We start from the raw sequence: 17,174 nt of genomic DNA, 5'->3' as shown, positions 1-17,174 counted from the left end.
CACACACAGTGATGTCTCCATCACTTCAGAGGACATTACTTTGACATCCATTCATTTCTGGGAGACTTATCCTAACCCTAACCACTACTTGTCTAACCTTAACCCTAACCTTCACCCTAACCCAACCCTAACCCTAATGTAACCCTAACCCTAACTTTCACCTAACCCTAACCCTAACCTAACCTTCACCCTAACCTAACCCTAATCCTAACCTTCACCTAACGTTAAAACCTTTTAAATCAAATCTTCACCCTAAAATTAATGATTTTTGCTCAGGGGACTTGTTTTTTGTCCCCATAAGGAAGGTGACAACACAACATGACAACATGACTGTATAAACAGATTTATGTCCCCACAACATTAGTAATACCTTGCGCACACACACACACACACACACAAACACACACACACACACACACACACACACGCACGCACACACACACATGCACACAAATGTTTTTTATGTTTTCACATGGAAGTGGAATGGCATGTAAATAGATGTTTTCTTATCACATTTTCACTACAATCTGTGGTATGTGCCTGAGCTGACACACACACACACACACACACACACACACACTGGCACACACACATATGCACTAGATGCCCTTTTGTCCTACATCACATGACAAATCTCTCTCTCTCGCTCTGTGTCTGTCTGTTACTCAAAACGCTCAACCAAAAATATAATTAAAACTCAGACTAATGAGCACCTAAAGCTTTTATACCACCTCGTTTTTCAAACCCGGGCTGCACAGAGGAATTTCGGGTGAATAATGAAAGATGTTGGATTCATGCAAAAAAGACAAATAAGACACAAATCTCAGCCACATCTTGTAGCGTCTGTCTAGCCCGAGCGGATCTGAGGCTGGTGGAGAGTGCGGAACGAGGTTCTCAAACTGCACTAGCGCCACCATCTGGAGAGAAACAGAGAGAAAGGGAGAAAGACAGAGAGACAGAGAGAAAGAGACAGAGAGGCAGAGTGAGTGGAAGAGGCAGGGAGGGAGAATGAGTAAGTGAGAGGTACATAGTAGTCCTAGCTAGACGTTGCTAATTGATCCCAGGCATGAGCAATAAATTTGTGCTCCTCTCCAGCGGGTCAGAGAAGACATATTGACTTGATCATGGCGTCGGTCATGGATGATAATTGTTCAGTTAATGTGTACAGTAATCTGCTTCCACCACATTCCCAGTGGTAATGCAGCCATTATAGCTATTACGTCCACTGAAAAATGGCTCTGCCTGGAAATAGCCTGACACATAGCTGTGTTTAATTTTCGACAAGATAAGCACAAATTTTATTTTGGTCTTCGGTATTCAGGATGTTGGTGTGTTTGAGTGTGTGTGTGTGCGTGTGCAAGTTTTGACACGGCAGCATGAAATCATCTTTAGCACTGCTACCTTGTAGTCATTTTGTATCACTGGGTAATTGGGTGCATGATGTGCGTCTGTCTGCCTGTATGTGCATTGTATGTTTTTTTTTTTTGTTATTCTGAAGCCATTTATACATTTTATTTCAACATTTCCCCTCCTGAGGCCACAGATCATATGGAAACAGTTACAAACAAAGAGGCAGAAGAACAAGAGGGAGAAAAAAATGTATTTTTATGAATCGGTCGTGTACTTAGTGGCGGGCTGGATCCTGCAATTACCCCGACAATAAAGCCACCCTGCCTCGCTAGGGTCAGAGAGCCAGAAAACCCACAGCCCAGTGCGCTCCGTAAATCTGACCAATCACCTCCCGTGGTTGTGCAGGCACATGGACGGAGAGGGAGACAGTAAACATTGCAGTGAGATTCGCTAACATTACAGCACTTGAGCTATCGTTTGACCACTTGGCTTGACTGACAGAAAATACCATAAAAAATGTCCATCGTTTGAAAAAGAAAAAAAAAAAAATCTTAATGATCAAATACATCCTGTTTCTGTGGACTCAACTGTAATAACTCAGTGTCATGAGCGATGTCATAAATTTAGCTCAGAACTAGAGGGAGGCTTCAGTCAGTGGAGCGAGTGACTTAGCCGGTGGGTGATTGGTTTAAATTCAGTGTGGGTGATGGTGGGAAGGCAAATCCTCATTTCCCCTCACACTTTGCCTTCAGTTTAAGTTTAACAAAGCAGAGCCTATGGCTAATTTGTGCTAATACAGGGGATTCCACCCGTGTTTACCCCCTTCATGTTGCCACTTGCCTGTTATTTCCCTGACATACAAGAAAAATTCTCCGGAGCAGAGCCCAGAGCTGTGAGCACAGTCCAGGAGCGGTGGTGTCCCTTGCTCATTAAAAAGTGAAAATGACCGACAGGATCACTGAAAATGTATTGAAGCCATAATTTTGGCTGTGAAAAACGGTGTCCTGTCCTTGTTTCTCCCAGATAAATCTCTCCTATGGCCAGCCGTCTAATCAAACTCAAATATGTAGACGTACTTGTTGCACAAATCAGGGAATGCTTTTGATTGGGCATGTTTCAGAAAGCTTTGGACGAACACGCAGTACAAAAAGCTGCAAAGGCCAAAACACACACACAGGATATGAAAATGTGATGCACTACTTCTGTCACAAATCCAGAGAAAGCCTGTTGGTTGGACCGACTTCGGGAAGCTTTGGATCTCCGTCTGCCTGAATGCCGAAAGAGCTGGCAGTGCAGTGTTTTTCTATCAAAAACACCTATTCATTAGGAAAGGAAATTGAATGTAGATTTTTACAAGGTTTCTTTTGTATCTTTTCAGTCTTGCTCCTCCGACCGTCAGTAGGTGTGTTTCCCATCATCCCGCTGGTTGTTGTAACCTATTACTGATGGTCTGACTGATGGACTCCATTTGTTATTGTTTTATAGAGTCTCTCTCTGGGCGGGTAATGGCCAGATCTGTGTGTAATCAAAGCCATCTCGCTCTTTATCTCTCCTTCTTTTTGCTTTTGAGACTCTATTTACTCCTCCATTTTTTCTCTCTCTCTCTCTCACGGAGACTCTCTTTTTCTCTCACCCTTTTTCTGTCTCTCTCTTTCTACCTCTCTCACTCTCTCTCTCGCTGCAGAGATATGTTTTAAAGGGTTGTGAAAGCGGGACATGTGCAAAGCAGGCCTCAGAACAGACGGATGCAACCCCTCTTTTTCTTCCCTCCCCTCCCTCACATACCAGAGAAAACTCACCCACTTGCCAGAGAAACAGGAGAGAAAGGGGGAAAAAAAGAAAAAAAAAATGAATAAGTTTGAAAAAATCCTAACTTGGAACTGGTATATATGCGCCCATATGTCATCATTTATTTCCAATGCGGGGTTCCTGGAAGCAGCGCATTAGAATGGGGTGTTGAAATCGAGAGTTTTGCTGTGGTGCTTTGGGGACAGGTGCTTTTTGGTAAGCCTGTATGACTTATCTGTGATTGAGCGAGCCTTTAAATGGAATAATTGCAAGCAGAGGGGAAAAAGGAAGACCAGGAGCACTGAGAAAAACTTCTGATTTTCATCAACCACTCTCTCACTCCTCTCCTCTGTTTTTTTTTTTTTTTTCCGAGATCCTCCTTGTTGTCTTGTTCAAACTCGATCTCCTGTCTCTCTGTTTTAATCGCTTTCTCTGTCTTTCATTTCTGCTACTGCCATTTTCATTCGGATATTGTCATTTCTTATTTTAATTGTCGATTTTGTTGGGTCCCTCAACATGTTTGATGCCAGAAATACACACATACCCAGACATTCCTCACTAACAAATGTCATTACATTTTGAACAACCCATTGTGTGTCTCCTTTGTCTGATTCCATCCATCGTGACTCAAGCCCATCTGAGGTCATGATAGATAACTGGTTGGACTCCTAACTCACATTGCCGCCTCTTGGGAGACTTGAGTAGCATGAGATCATGTTTTTTCTCATATTCTTCTCAGGATGGACAGCGTATCCTGTGAGCAAACTCTCCTGTGAGTCTGGGAAATGGCAGTAATCCTCATTTAAAAACCTTTTGAGAGTTGTTCTCTTTCTTTTTAACAGCTCTGGCCCAAGTACCCTCTCCACCCCTGTGAAAATATTTTCTCTGCCAGTGAAACATTAGAATTGAACCATCAAACTCTGTGTTAAGATCTGCTCCTGTAGACCCTGCCGGGGGGAGGGCGAGCCACGGCTGGAGGGTAGCTGTGGGTGCTCATGGCAGCATTGCTTCATTGTCCCACAAAAAATAACATAAACAAATTAAAAACATGTATCTTCAATTTTGCCCTGCTTTTGTACTACGTAAAAAGTGTAAAAAGAGTTTCGTGAAATGTCACAGAGGCATGCATGTCAGTGAGGAAAATTAGCCAGTGCTCCTCAAGAACTGAAAATTTGACATTTTGGAGATACAAGGTTTCTCTGGGGCACTGACGATTGGCAGATACCTAACAAACCCAGCGCCTTGACTATAGCCTGGCTCGGATCAGACTGGTTCAGCCCGCGCCAGCTAGTGTTGAGTAATGCTGTTAGTAAATACCAGGCCAATTATTGCTAACGAGGGCCTAATTGGAACCAGATGAACATTTATTGAATTTGTCAGAGAAAGGTAGAGTGGAGATATCTAATGAAGTACAGCCGCAACTCTGAGCCAGGCCCTGAATGAATGTATAATTCGCCTGGCATTGCCACTATGTTTTGCTATGTTTGTGGTTTTATAGTTACTTAATTACTACATTTTATATTAAAAAAAAAAAGTGAAGTTCCTAAGCCAACGGAAGAAAAACTCAGTTTTCTTTTCAGAGAAAGCCAATCGATACAAAGTATAATGTTTAAACGTGTAAGCTTGACTCCTCAATTGTTGGAAAAAAAAAAAAAAAAGACGAATCTTGGAGACACGCTGCAACAGGAGGTGGTGGTGTGCCTTGATGCGAGTGGAGCATTTTGTCCAAATACTTTCTAAACCCTGAAATCTGAAACATTCAAAGTCTCCACATGATTCAAAGCCACCAAGTGTTGAGCTGAGGTCCCGAGGTCCCCTCTGTCCTCAGCTTAATTATACGTTAGCTTGCTTCACACTGACTGGTGCTTTGGCAGTTTGTCAGTGGTCTATCAGGGCCTATACAAACGCACAGCATCCATGTGGGTCACGTGCATGCAGACACACACACACACACACACATATAGATACATTCAGTCCTGTTCAGCCATAATTGGTTATGTAACGGGGAGAGAAAAGCAGTGACACTACAACAAAAAGATGAGATAACAGTTTATTATTCAGTAGGTGAGAAATTTGCAATTCTTCTATCTTCAGGTGGTTTCCATTCTGTGTTAATGCTTGACAGTCACCTACCTGGTCTTTAGCATGCAGCGTCATTATTGGGTGAGACTGTGTGTAGGAAGAGGAGGTCTTCAATCTGCAACCTCTGTGATCCTGTGACAGCAAACTGTGTTTGTGTTGTGTGGACAACAAAAGGCGCAGAGAGCAGTTATCCCCCATCTTGCCCCCTCCATCACATCATCCATCCCTCCTTTACCCCTTAGCCCTTTCGCCCCCACCCCGTCACCCCTTACTTCTCATTATACAGTTGCTTCTCATCCTGCCAACTGATGGTTCAGTGCAGCGAGGCCCTCGGGCTCCACTCCCTGTCCCTTTGATTTCCATCCATACACAACAAAGAAGGGCACGGATCCAGTGTATACACGCAGACATACACACAGACATACACACGAAGGCATCGATGTGCACATATATACACATGCACACATGGTTTGTACCGTGCGTGTGTCCATCCATGCATGCATCCACTCGTACATAAATATATCTGTGGATGCTCAGCCATCTGGACATTCATTGGTCGTATTGCCATTCCTTTTACAAACATCTTGTTCTGTATAAAGCGGTATGCATAGAGCTCTTGTTGGATGAAAGCCTTACGTCTCATAAAGCAAAATGATTCAGGTACAAAGTAAAACAATATAGCAACTAATTGCCAGCCATGTGTTTTTGAAATCGTAGGCCTACAATGAATAGGGTTTTCATGAAGTGCACCCAGCGCACAAGGCAACGTGCACACACTTGGATTCTACCTGAGGCAGCGTTGGGCTGCTCTCATGGCCCTCATTAGTTTACATGCGTCATTGTTTCCAGAGTGCCACCAACTTAAACTGTTGCACTACTGAACCTACAAGTGCACATGCGCTCGGAGTTACACTTCAACCATCGCAAGGCGGCCTTACAGTTCCTCAATGAATTTCCTTACTGTTAATATTTCTCATTGCTTTGTTGCTCAGCTTGAACGGAGGCGGAGAAAATCACAGATCTAGAAAGAAGACAAGTTTTGCAATTAAAGCCAGCATTATTGAGGGGTTAATTGGCTCATACACTCAAAATAGCAGACTGGGAATTTTCATTGTTTTGTCATGCAAAGCTCATTGGCAAAATGCACGAGATGTTGCAAGGTGAGGGTAACACAGCAGAGTTCTTGTTGCCTGAGGAAGAGTGCCGAGCTTGAAACCTTTTGCAACTTAGTAACTGCCTTACCAAGCCTAATTTGTCCATTTCATGTTTCCCTGCTTGTAACCTATAGAACTAGTGATAGCAAATACATTTCTGCAATATTTCCTGCTCTATTTCATGCATTCAAATCCATCTGGAACCTTTTTTTTTTTTCACCATCTTTTCATGAGGATACCACAGCAGAGTCATCACTTTGCCGAAACTTCCAGCTTTCTGAAATATATTTTGCACCCTAAAACAGGCAGAATCCACTATGTCGTATCCTATGTTTTATTCAGCCTACCTGACGTGACCGTGACTTAAAAAGGTTTCGGCAGCATTACAGCCAGCAGCAAAGCATAACAATTTCCTCTGAATAATTTGCGGATCCGTTTTAATTTTGCTGCGAACATCATTGTGTTGTGACCCACATGTTGAGAACAGTGCCTCAGACGGCTTTGATTTGCAGGGGGACAAATCACACTCTGCTCTGTAACATCGCCATCTCTTGGATCCACTGTGTACTGCATTTTCAAAAGCCTCTTACTGTATAGGGGCATCCATTATAGTTTACGGTAATAGGGAGATATATATGTCATCCATCTCCCTGTCATTACTGTGGCGACAGTGTTGTGTATGTGCATGTGTGTGTGTGTGTGTGTGTGTGTGTGCATGTGTTCATGTATGGGTGTGTGTTTTTTGCTTTCATATAAGCAGAGCACATAGGCTTTGTAAGTACAGGCACTCTGTCTGTTACACACGCACACACACCTACACACACACACACACATCTTGAGGTCTTTGCAGTCCAAATCCTTCTCTGTTTGTCAGCTGGGCTTCATTCACAAAACGTGGCTCTGCCGGCAGCGTTTCCTCTGCTTTCTATTTGGGGAAAAATATAGAAAAAAAATACCCAGTAACTTTGTTCTGAAGGTCTGTGTTTGTTTTTTCAGAACTGTCTGCTCTCTTTCTCCCTGTTCGGCAAAAATGAATCCAAGCGGAGAGGCAGAAATTCGGAGATAGATTGGGTTACACTACTTCCCAGAGACAAAAGTGGCCTATAAGGGAGGGTCGGCCATGACAGTTGGCAGTTGGTTCGGGCTCGGGCAAACCTGATACCATAATTTAGATCCGCTATAAACACAACGAAATGAGAGACAGACTCGCTCTCTCTCTTTCTCTCTCTGTGAAATACAACCATGGGAAAAAATGGGCATCGGCCACAAAAGCGCTGCCCCCACCATAACATGAAATGCATGCTTTTATGATTAGACGTAACATGTTTATCATTGCTTACACAAACTGGTGGAAAGTATTCGGCTGGCCTTCCCCGCGCTGCCTGCATGTGTACAGAGAGGTTTGGGAACAGTCATCAGGGCAGGTATTAGTTTCTGCTCGGGAGATGGTTTGGTAATGACACGCAGTTTAGACGTGTAGATTACACTGTTTCTGGTTTCACTGTTGTCTCTAAGGTCTGCGTGTGCACGTTGATTCGAAGGGGAATGAGTTGCCATAATCATTGTTTTCAACTGGGTATATGCGCCTGAGGATGTGTGTGTTTATGCGCGTGTGCGTGCTCGTGAGTGTATTCATTATTGTGTGTGTGTGTGTGTGTGTGTGTTGACCTCTGCTGATTAGCTCTGGCGGTGCTGAGTGAGAGAAGCTTGTGGAAGATTAGCTTAGCAGGATGGTTTCCTGTCAGTCCAGCAGAAATCAAGTCTTTTCCAGTCAGAGGGCCAACAGGCAGCAAACGCATCCAGAGCCATGCACTGAAAGGACTCTCTGTAACTTTCTTTAACAGAGTTCAAGTTTTAAGAGAATACATAACCCGAATACTTTATAGACTACATGTATCATTTGCTCAAACAGACTTAAACAAATAACCGCAAAAAGGATCCACTTCAATTTTTTAAACTCTTTGCGCAGCGTATTCAAAGTCTTCACTCCATTTGCACGTTCACAACATCTTAAACCACAAAACTCATTTTGCTAAAACATTGCAAAATAAATAATTTCTGCAAAATGCTCTCATGCGCGATCACCTGTGCATGACTGGTCTGCATGTTCACCAAATTGAAGACCCACCTGCTGCTTGCTCATTGGCCAGGAGTGCCGCTCACTCACTGGCTAGACTGAAGCTTCCTGTTAACAATGAGTGAGTGGGACTCTCCGCCAGGCGTGTGCTCAAGTCCCTTTCCTGTCAGACATTAGTTTTTGGATGAAGTGTTCCTTTTAAGTGCGGCTCAAGGATTACATGCTCCTCCGAGAGTTGAGAAGATTCTACAACTCTTGGGTTTGTGAAACCCTTTAAAAATAAATTACATAAAAATATGTGACGGACAAACCGTTTTCCTTAGTTCCTGAAGAGCTGACGTTTTGGAAATGTGAGGCTTTCACCTAACAACGGCAAGTTGTTTACACCGGAGACATAATTTTATTTAAGTGTTGAAAATATGTGCTGAAAGTGCTGAAAATATGTGACGTAAAATCAGTTATATTGCAGCTGTGAGTTGTTAGATGTTCCAGCGATCATCTGGCCACCGAGCTGAAATTCAGTGAGAATTTCTGAGGAACTTCGAGGGAACTGAGGGATTGCATTTGCTGTGTGCACTGAGACGACAATAGGAAGCTGGTGGTTGGCCAAAAAAGGGAAGAGAAGAAGAGACTAAGAGGATATCATGGTGTTCGATAGATTTATCCCTCTATGGATAATAGATGAGAGAGGTGTGTGTGGGCAGTGTATGTTTGTGTTATAGCGTCTGGCTTATAGCAAAGTATGTGTGTGTGAGTGAGTCAGACAAATGTAGGGAGAGATGTCCAACACAACTAATAGTACCGTTTGTGTGTCTGCAGAATAGACAGACACACGGCCTATGCAGTGAATTACAGTATCTCGGTGTGTATGATTTGCTGTCATCTTAGGTCAAAGATGAAAATGAGGCTACTCGTTATGAGTTAAACAATACCTGTCACTTTTTATTTCGCCAAATGTTGAACAAATGTTCAATAAAGGGCTAGCTGTGGTGTCGGCCAAGGACTCTAAACTATAAACCAAATGTCCTTGTTTGGCATCTCTCCACTGGCAGCACGGGAGGCCTCTGCCTGGTCCCTGTTCTCTCCTCCTCTTACTGATAGAGATGTACCTATTTTTTTCCTTTTCTTTTCTCATTCTCTCTCTCTCTCTCTCTCTCTCCTTAAACCTCGTACTGAATCCCCTGGCTCCCCACCCCTCCTGACAGATGACCGTAAATGAATCATAGAGTGGAGGGAGAGATGGAGAGATAATGAGAGAAAGAGAAGGAGAGAGGACACGAGAGCTCAATCAGACGTCTTTATGATTGAAGATGTGGTCGTCAGCTCTCCTCCAAAAACCGCATGATGTCACCCACTTTGTTCTACAGGGAAAATAAATGGGCATTTGTATAGGTGGAGACCCCAGTCCCTTCATACAGATGAAATGTGAGCACACACACTCTGTCTTGCTCTCTCTCTCTCACACACACACACACACACACACACACAAACACATACAGACACGTGAGATTGATGGAGTATACACACCATACATAGATGCATAAGCGACTGACTTCTTTCCATATGCATTTGTTTGCTGCATGTGCACACACATATGGATATATACATGGAGTTCACACACATACCATTCATTCCCTCTCCCTCACTCTCTCTTTCTCACACACACATGAACACACTCATTATCCCTCCATGCTCCTCTGCATTTGGCTCCTAGGCCCCCAGCTAGAAAGTACTTCTCGCTCCCCCTCTCTCCTCTTGGCTCCCCTCCCTGATCCCAGCTCTAGCTTCACCCTCTATCCCCCCTTCTCCAGTATACTTTGCTTTTATCTTTGTGTCACTGCAGAGTAGTATCCACCCCCACCCCTCATTCCCTCAGCCCCTGGATGAGGTAATTTCCTGTCTGGCTGACTCACAGCGCTCACACCTCTGAATGGAGTGATCGAGGGATGGAGGGATGGAGGCCGTGCTGTTAGACAGTGTTGAATGTCAGATCTGCATCCAGACAAAGCTGTTGCTGGCCCAAATTTGGGATTTTCTGTTTTTGCCTTAAACCCACTGTGCTGGCAAAACACACCGCGCGATCCATACACAGATGTAAAAAATATGCAAAGGTGACTACCGAGTGTATCTGAGTGTATTCACACAAGCACGCACACTACATTTGCAACCAAATAGCCTAGCAAGAATACAGGAATGCCAGCAAATCCCTTCACACTATAAAAGTCGACATTTACACACAGGTTCCATTCACCTCTTGGTGTTGACTTGACAAGATTTCCTCTTTGGCAGCTCGGCCGTAGCCATCAGCAGCAGCAGTGGTGCTGTTAGCCCCAGGAGCTGCCCGAGTCAGGGCCTGACTCCACTCTCACTTCCCTCTCTGGGAGTATCGTCCCACAACATCAACCGATGCTCCGGGCCAAGGGCCATCCGTCACAGCCTGCCCAGGGAAAAGCTCACTTCCGGGGGTCAGGTATCTCAGGCAGCCTTGGTCAGGGGAAGGTTGTGCTGGAACATCTGATCCTGATCCAAACAGCGCTCCCACAGTCCTGGATCTAATTCCAGCCTTTTAAAGTCACCCGTCCAGTAAAATTGTACGGTTGGGGACAGCTTGGGTTCCACCTGGCAGAGAGCGTCCTGTGTGTATCTAGTGAGGATGTGGTGTGTGACATAAAATGTGGGTTTGTTGTGGCGTGGGCAGGAAGGTGGACGGGTCCACTCGCTGATTAGCCCCAGCAGGCCCTTTCAGTCAGGCAGCAGGTTCTGAGAGACATCGCCTGCCCTGCATTAGATACAGTATTTATGACTCCCTGCTCCCTACAAAATACATGACATCACTTGTGGTTTAAACTCATATAGACTAAGTATTAACTGCACAAAAACCGTAATACCATACAGTCTGTTTTAGCCTCTGACTATGCAAGGATATAATACAATGGTTTCCTTAAAACTGCAAAAAAAAAAAAATCACTATCTTAACCCACATGTTGTCATGTCGTTCACTCTCATATTTAATCTTAAAATGTTTTCTTAAAACAAGGAAAAAAAATCTGCTTGTGGGATGAGATAATCCCTCTCATTGCCAGTGCAATTCATTTTTTCTGGGAACAAGGCAGAATAAGGCAGATCAGCCCACTAGTATCATGAAATTGATCAGCAGTAGAAACCAGCGGTATTATCTCATCGTACTGGCAGATTTTTCATTTATGTTTAAAAAAAAAAAACACATTATAACACTGAATATGAGACTAAATGACCACCTAAGATGGAGATTTTTTGCAGTGCACATGGCAAAATCGGCTAGCTATGGCTTCATTATTCTTTATTGCTTAGTTTGCTTTAAAATGTACCCAGCGTCATTCTCTTTTCTTAATCTCAGCACACACTTGAGGATCGTATCAATCCCTCCATAGCTGAATTAACTCCGAGCATTGCAGAGGAGAAATTCTTTGGCTAATCATGAAAACAGAACTTCATGGAAACAGCAAACACAGGTAAACAGAAAAGACACTAGCCTGATCTCTACCACAGGACCGTGCAGACCCTAACAGGGTTTCCTTGTTATTTATGTCAGCACATTTCTGCCGAACAGCCATTAACATGCTTCCATATAGAACTTTATGTCAGATGAGGTGATTTGCCGGCAGGATTTGGTTTCAAATAAATGAGCGGTACTTTTGATCGCGTGTTCTCAGTATTGTTGGCTCGGGCCCTGGCCAGCCCTCACTTGTCCCCGCTGTGGAGAGGAGGGAAATAATCCACTTTCAGAGCAGGGCCCACTCCTCAGCCACATGTCTGAGTGTCTGGAGTCAGTGTGTGTGCTGTTTGAGGAGATTCAGATCCTGTTTTGTTTCATGCCTCTTGCTCTCTTGGCATCATTAAAGCAAAACAATGGCGCACAGACAGTAAATAGCCATGGAAACGCAGAGATGCCTGCAACTAAACACCAGAGGCCAGCCAACTCTTCACTAAAGCCAGCCGTGTGACCTGCTCTTTCCCACCAAAACCGCCACCACCGGCTGCCTGAAACACACTCTCCTTGACCTCCACATACATCCACAGAAAAAAAACATCCACACACATACAAACACACATACAGACAAACAACTACATACACATACAACACCTCGTTTAGTCCTCGCCATGCACGTTAAAGGGTGTGGGCACACGGACAACACTAAAGCCTGTTAAGGAATGTTGGAAAATAAAAGTTGGTATGTGTGAGCATGTGTATCTGTTTGTGCATGTGTGTGTGAGTGTGTTATGTCCACTATAGATGTGTGTATGAGTTTATTATGTCTGTGTTTATTGTTTCTGGTTTGAATGTTGCATATTTGTGGCAAGCCAGAGATGTGACAGGGATTTTTTTTGGATGATGTTTATGTGTGTGTGTGTGTGTGTGTGTGTGTGTGTGTGTACATTTATGTGGAATTAATGTGTCTGCATGTTTGATTTAGGCTGTTTTTAAGGTGGCTTGGAGTCTCAAAGCCAATGTGTCATACAGTCAGTTGTTTTTTTGTTTATTTTTATTTTGTGTGTGTGTGTGTGTGTGACCGCATTGAAGTTGGCAGACAGGCTGGAAAAGCGTCCTGCGCACTGAAGCCCTCCATCGGTACCGTTCCATCCCAAACCCTGATGGGAGGCTGGCACCGGGGCAAAGAGAGGCCCCCTACCAGCCTGCCCTCCATTTCCACCACCATCACACCACGCCATCCTTCACTCACATGCCGTTACCACCACATCTGGGAATGATTTGAGCAAAAGGAGAGAAAGAGTGAGGGGGAAAGCAGAGGCAGAGGAGGGAGATCAGGAGATGAAGCATACATTCAGATATTCCCCACCCTCTTTTATGTCTTTTGTCAATAAAAAAAAAAATGACACTGAGCGAACTGTAATTGTCTTAAAGTCTCCAGAGATAGTTTCTTTTACTTCCCAGAGATTAATGTTGTTGCTGTCAGACTTGTTTATTAGTCAAAACTGTTCTTATGGGCTCGAGCTGTATTGCCTGGCAATATAAACTTATTGAGCCAATGGGAACTATAGGGGCCTTGTTGATTTCACAGTAATAACTCCTTCTAGATTGATAGCTCTATTAGCCGCAGCAATAGTGTTTGGGTCATTAGATTAATAGATGATTTATGTTAATTTGAGGCAGCCACCCCTGATCTGGAATTTTTCTTACATCATCGTGAAATCATTCGCTGCAGCACATTTGCTGGCCAAGTATGACTGGCGATACTTTGTTGTAAAAACATAATGGAATAATTTGTATATTTAATATAGAGCTAAACTTTTGTTATATTCTACAATTTGCAAAGCAGTTTCTACTCCCTGCTGTAACTAGCAGTAAGGTTTATTTTACACTCCTCTCCAGGCAACGCTTTTGCAGACAGTCTAGACCGATAGACCTACGTTGCATTACATCACATTGCATTTCGGTTCAGTCTATTAACATAATTCCCAGTGAGGTCCTGTTGCCCTGGAGTTGGCTTTGCTTTGGAAATGACAGCAGATCTGTAAATTTTCTGCTTGATTTATTTTCCTTTTAAATAAATCTCAAACATGCAGCTGTACTGTCTCTGAATGCCGGCTCAAATGTTTTGTACATCATTATAGGCCTTGCGGTGTGAGAAGCAATGATGTTCACTGGAAAAATGGAAATAAATGTTGTGCCATTTCAGAAAAATAAATTGGATTATTTTACATGCTTGTTAGAAGTTACTTGATGTGTTCTGCTTGTATTTTCGTTAACAGTGTGAGAACAGCAGCACGTGACCTTCTTTTCCCGTGTTAATCTATTTTTAGTGTGAAATGTAAAAATATAGAGCGGCGTCTCTTGGAGACAATTTGGCGCTCAGTGCTTATTTTATTATATTTATCTTATCACCCCCTCTTATTCACAGCCCTACCGTCTTATTCCCTGCTTTACTTAACAGAAGTCTCCTGAGCCTAGTGTAAAGAATTATTCAGTGCATCTAAAAAGCATCACACCACATCCTCTTCTACTCGCTTAAAAATACATGCATGCTGTGCAACAAAAAGAAAAAATCAATACATGTTTATCACAGTACTACTTATTGCAATATTGTATCAACTCTCTTGCCTCTTGTATTGATAAGTGTTGTTTGTGCTGTCAAGTAAATCCATTGTAAAAACGTGCAATTCCATTTTATTATATCGCAGTAGGAATTTTAAATGTAACTGTTTTGTGTCAGGTTTTCAGCCTGATTTGTTGTATATTGTATTATATGTATATTTTATCAATCTACCCAGGTGTTACACAGCTTATGGTGTTTTGTGTCATACATCTTCAGTCAGTTCTGTAGAGCAGTGGTTTGATACAAATCATTATCCTGACTCTTTTTATCATGAACGTTTTGTGTTGAGTTCCTCTGTTAATTTTAATAAAGGGAGGAATTTCATAAAAATTATTAACACACAATAAAAATAAGCCCTATGTTGCCATTCTCACTTGTTTTATAGTATTTTTTATAATATATTTGTTTCTTCTATACCTCACATAGTGGCATACACTTCAGTACATTCTAAAGCACTAAGTTATGATTCATCCTATTTTTTGTCTATGATTTCTAAGTAGTTCCCGGGGATATTTTTAGTGTGTCTCCTGATGATTTAATTAGGTTTACAAATTATAATTAAACCACTCTGCCTACCGTGTGCCATAGCAGTACAATAAACACAATCAGTCCCTCCCCTGTAGAATTGTATTATGGCTTGGCGCTGCAAGACAGCAAGACTGGAAAATCTCTAGCTAACTGGCATCAAGTAGCTCCTATTACTGGCAGTGGGAAAACTCCCGCCATTCTGCCAACCCCAGTGCGCGCGCGCTCACACACACACACACACACACACACACACGCACACACACACACACACGCACACACACACACACAGCATAGACAGATACACACATGCAAGCTCCCAATTACATTCTAATTCCTCTTCCAAACATAATATAAAGCTGTTCTTTAGATCTTTGCTGACACGTGGATGAGACAGTAGGTGGGGCTTAATAAACTGTTGTGACCGCCCTCCGCCTGTGCTGCCATGGCAACATAACAGCAGTCAATGGTGCATGCAAATGAAGGGGATAGGCGCAGTGTTGGTTTGCGACAGCGCCGCTGGAAAATGTCTGTGAGATGTGGCTGTTGTGACGTGGATACTCGCTGGTGCGCCGATATTTAGCCGTGTGGGTCTTAATCCCTTCTGATTCTAATAACGGGGGTCCAAGTATATTCCCAAATAATAAGAAGCAGTGGGGTACAATTTAGAAGAGCAAGAGACTGGAAAAATGTTCTAATGCTCTTTTTCTCCTCCCCCCTCAGTATTGGATTATGCTCTGACGCTGGAAAAGTCCTGGAGAATTAGGATGATTTCATTTCATGGGCACGTTGTGTTGTAATAAATTCAGTCATCTTTCTCTGCATGACCTCTGGATGGGCTGCTGTGGTCGTTGTGTTTTCTCCAACTCTGTCGACTGAGATTGGTTTTCAGTATTGTTACAGATGATACACTTGTGATTAACCCCCCCTATTTACGGTGGCCAAAAAACGATCACTGTGTGCGCATAATATGTGTGTGTTAGCGTGTGCCGTGCGTGTTTGTCCACTTCAATCATGAGTCAAGTGTCCCCCAAAAGCATACGACAAACCACTGATCTGTTTTGGTTGATTGTTGGACGGACAATTGTGGTTGGTTTGTTTTCCAGCCCTGTCAGAATGAGACTGTTACACTGTGTTGTCACAGGCAATATACATTTAGTTCAGTCTCCGCTCTCAGTCTTTGGCTATTGACAAAAAGTTTTGGATACATTATTCACTCTTTTACCGATATTCCTCCTGCATGAGCTATCTGTAGAGACTCTGTGTATGTTGAAGGGTTGGGAGTGGTTTTATGCAAGCATTGTTATTTAGTTTGTCACAATATTGATTTTTTTTTGTTGTTGTTGGTGGTGAAATTCATATACACAGCTGAGTAGATGAGGTAGCTAGGCTTATTGTTGAGAGGATGTGTGGGTGCGCAAGTGTGCCTGAGTCATCTGGATTGCTTTACATAGCAGTTTGTGTATGTTTGTGTTCACATGCATATATGTGTTTATGTCTGTGTGTGTGTGTGTGTGTATGTGTGTGTGTACAGGTTAACACCGCAGATGTTAATATATGCTGTTTGGTGGATGTTAGTTTGTCTATGTGTGTCTATCTGTTTTTCTTGCATGTATGCAAAATGCAAAAAACTAAATCGTGCCTGCACAGTAAGCGTGCCTCTGGACATGCGTTAAATGTGTGTTGGTGTTTTGTTTGTAGCATAATCATGTGTCAGTCTCTCCCACTCTGTGTGCCAATACACGGGACGGCCCGGCTCGTGTGATCGCCGTCTCTCAGTTCAGCATTCCTCAGTGACAGCCGGAGGGTGACAGCTGCTATAAATAGCTGTGGATCACTGCAGCTCTCTGAGATGTGGAGAGTTAGGTTTCAGTGAGCTCAGGTGAACAGCAGCGGAGAGTAGAGCTTTAGCGCCACCCCATGGTCAGACACCGCCACGTCTCATCGTGGATTTGAGATGTTTACAAACAAAGATCACATTAAGGAGTTTGAAGTGGTCAATTTGCATGGGGTCTGCTTTTTCAGATGTGCAAATTAGCCTGATTTTTGATGTGACATATTAATAAACTAGTATTGTTAACATGCCCTTTGACCCCTGTGGTT

The 17,174-nt window shown here is 43.2% G+C and overlaps 1 protein-coding gene across 2 annotated transcripts in view; it reads left to right on the top strand.

The window, feature by feature from the left end:
- The window catches only part of pde4dip (phosphodiesterase 4D interacting protein), an 83,723-nt gene that overhangs the window by 16,520 nt on the left and 50,029 nt on the right, over positions 1-17,174 (top strand). The gene's annotated exons all lie outside the window — the stretch shown is intronic.

This window comes from Myripristis murdjan, chromosome 4 (genome assembly GCF_902150065.1).
Source record: "Myripristis murdjan chromosome 4, fMyrMur1.1, whole genome shotgun sequence".
NCBI classification, from domain to species: domain Eukaryota; kingdom Metazoa; phylum Chordata; class Actinopteri; order Holocentriformes; family Holocentridae; genus Myripristis; species Myripristis murdjan.
This window is presented reverse-complemented; position numbering and strand designations above follow the sequence as displayed.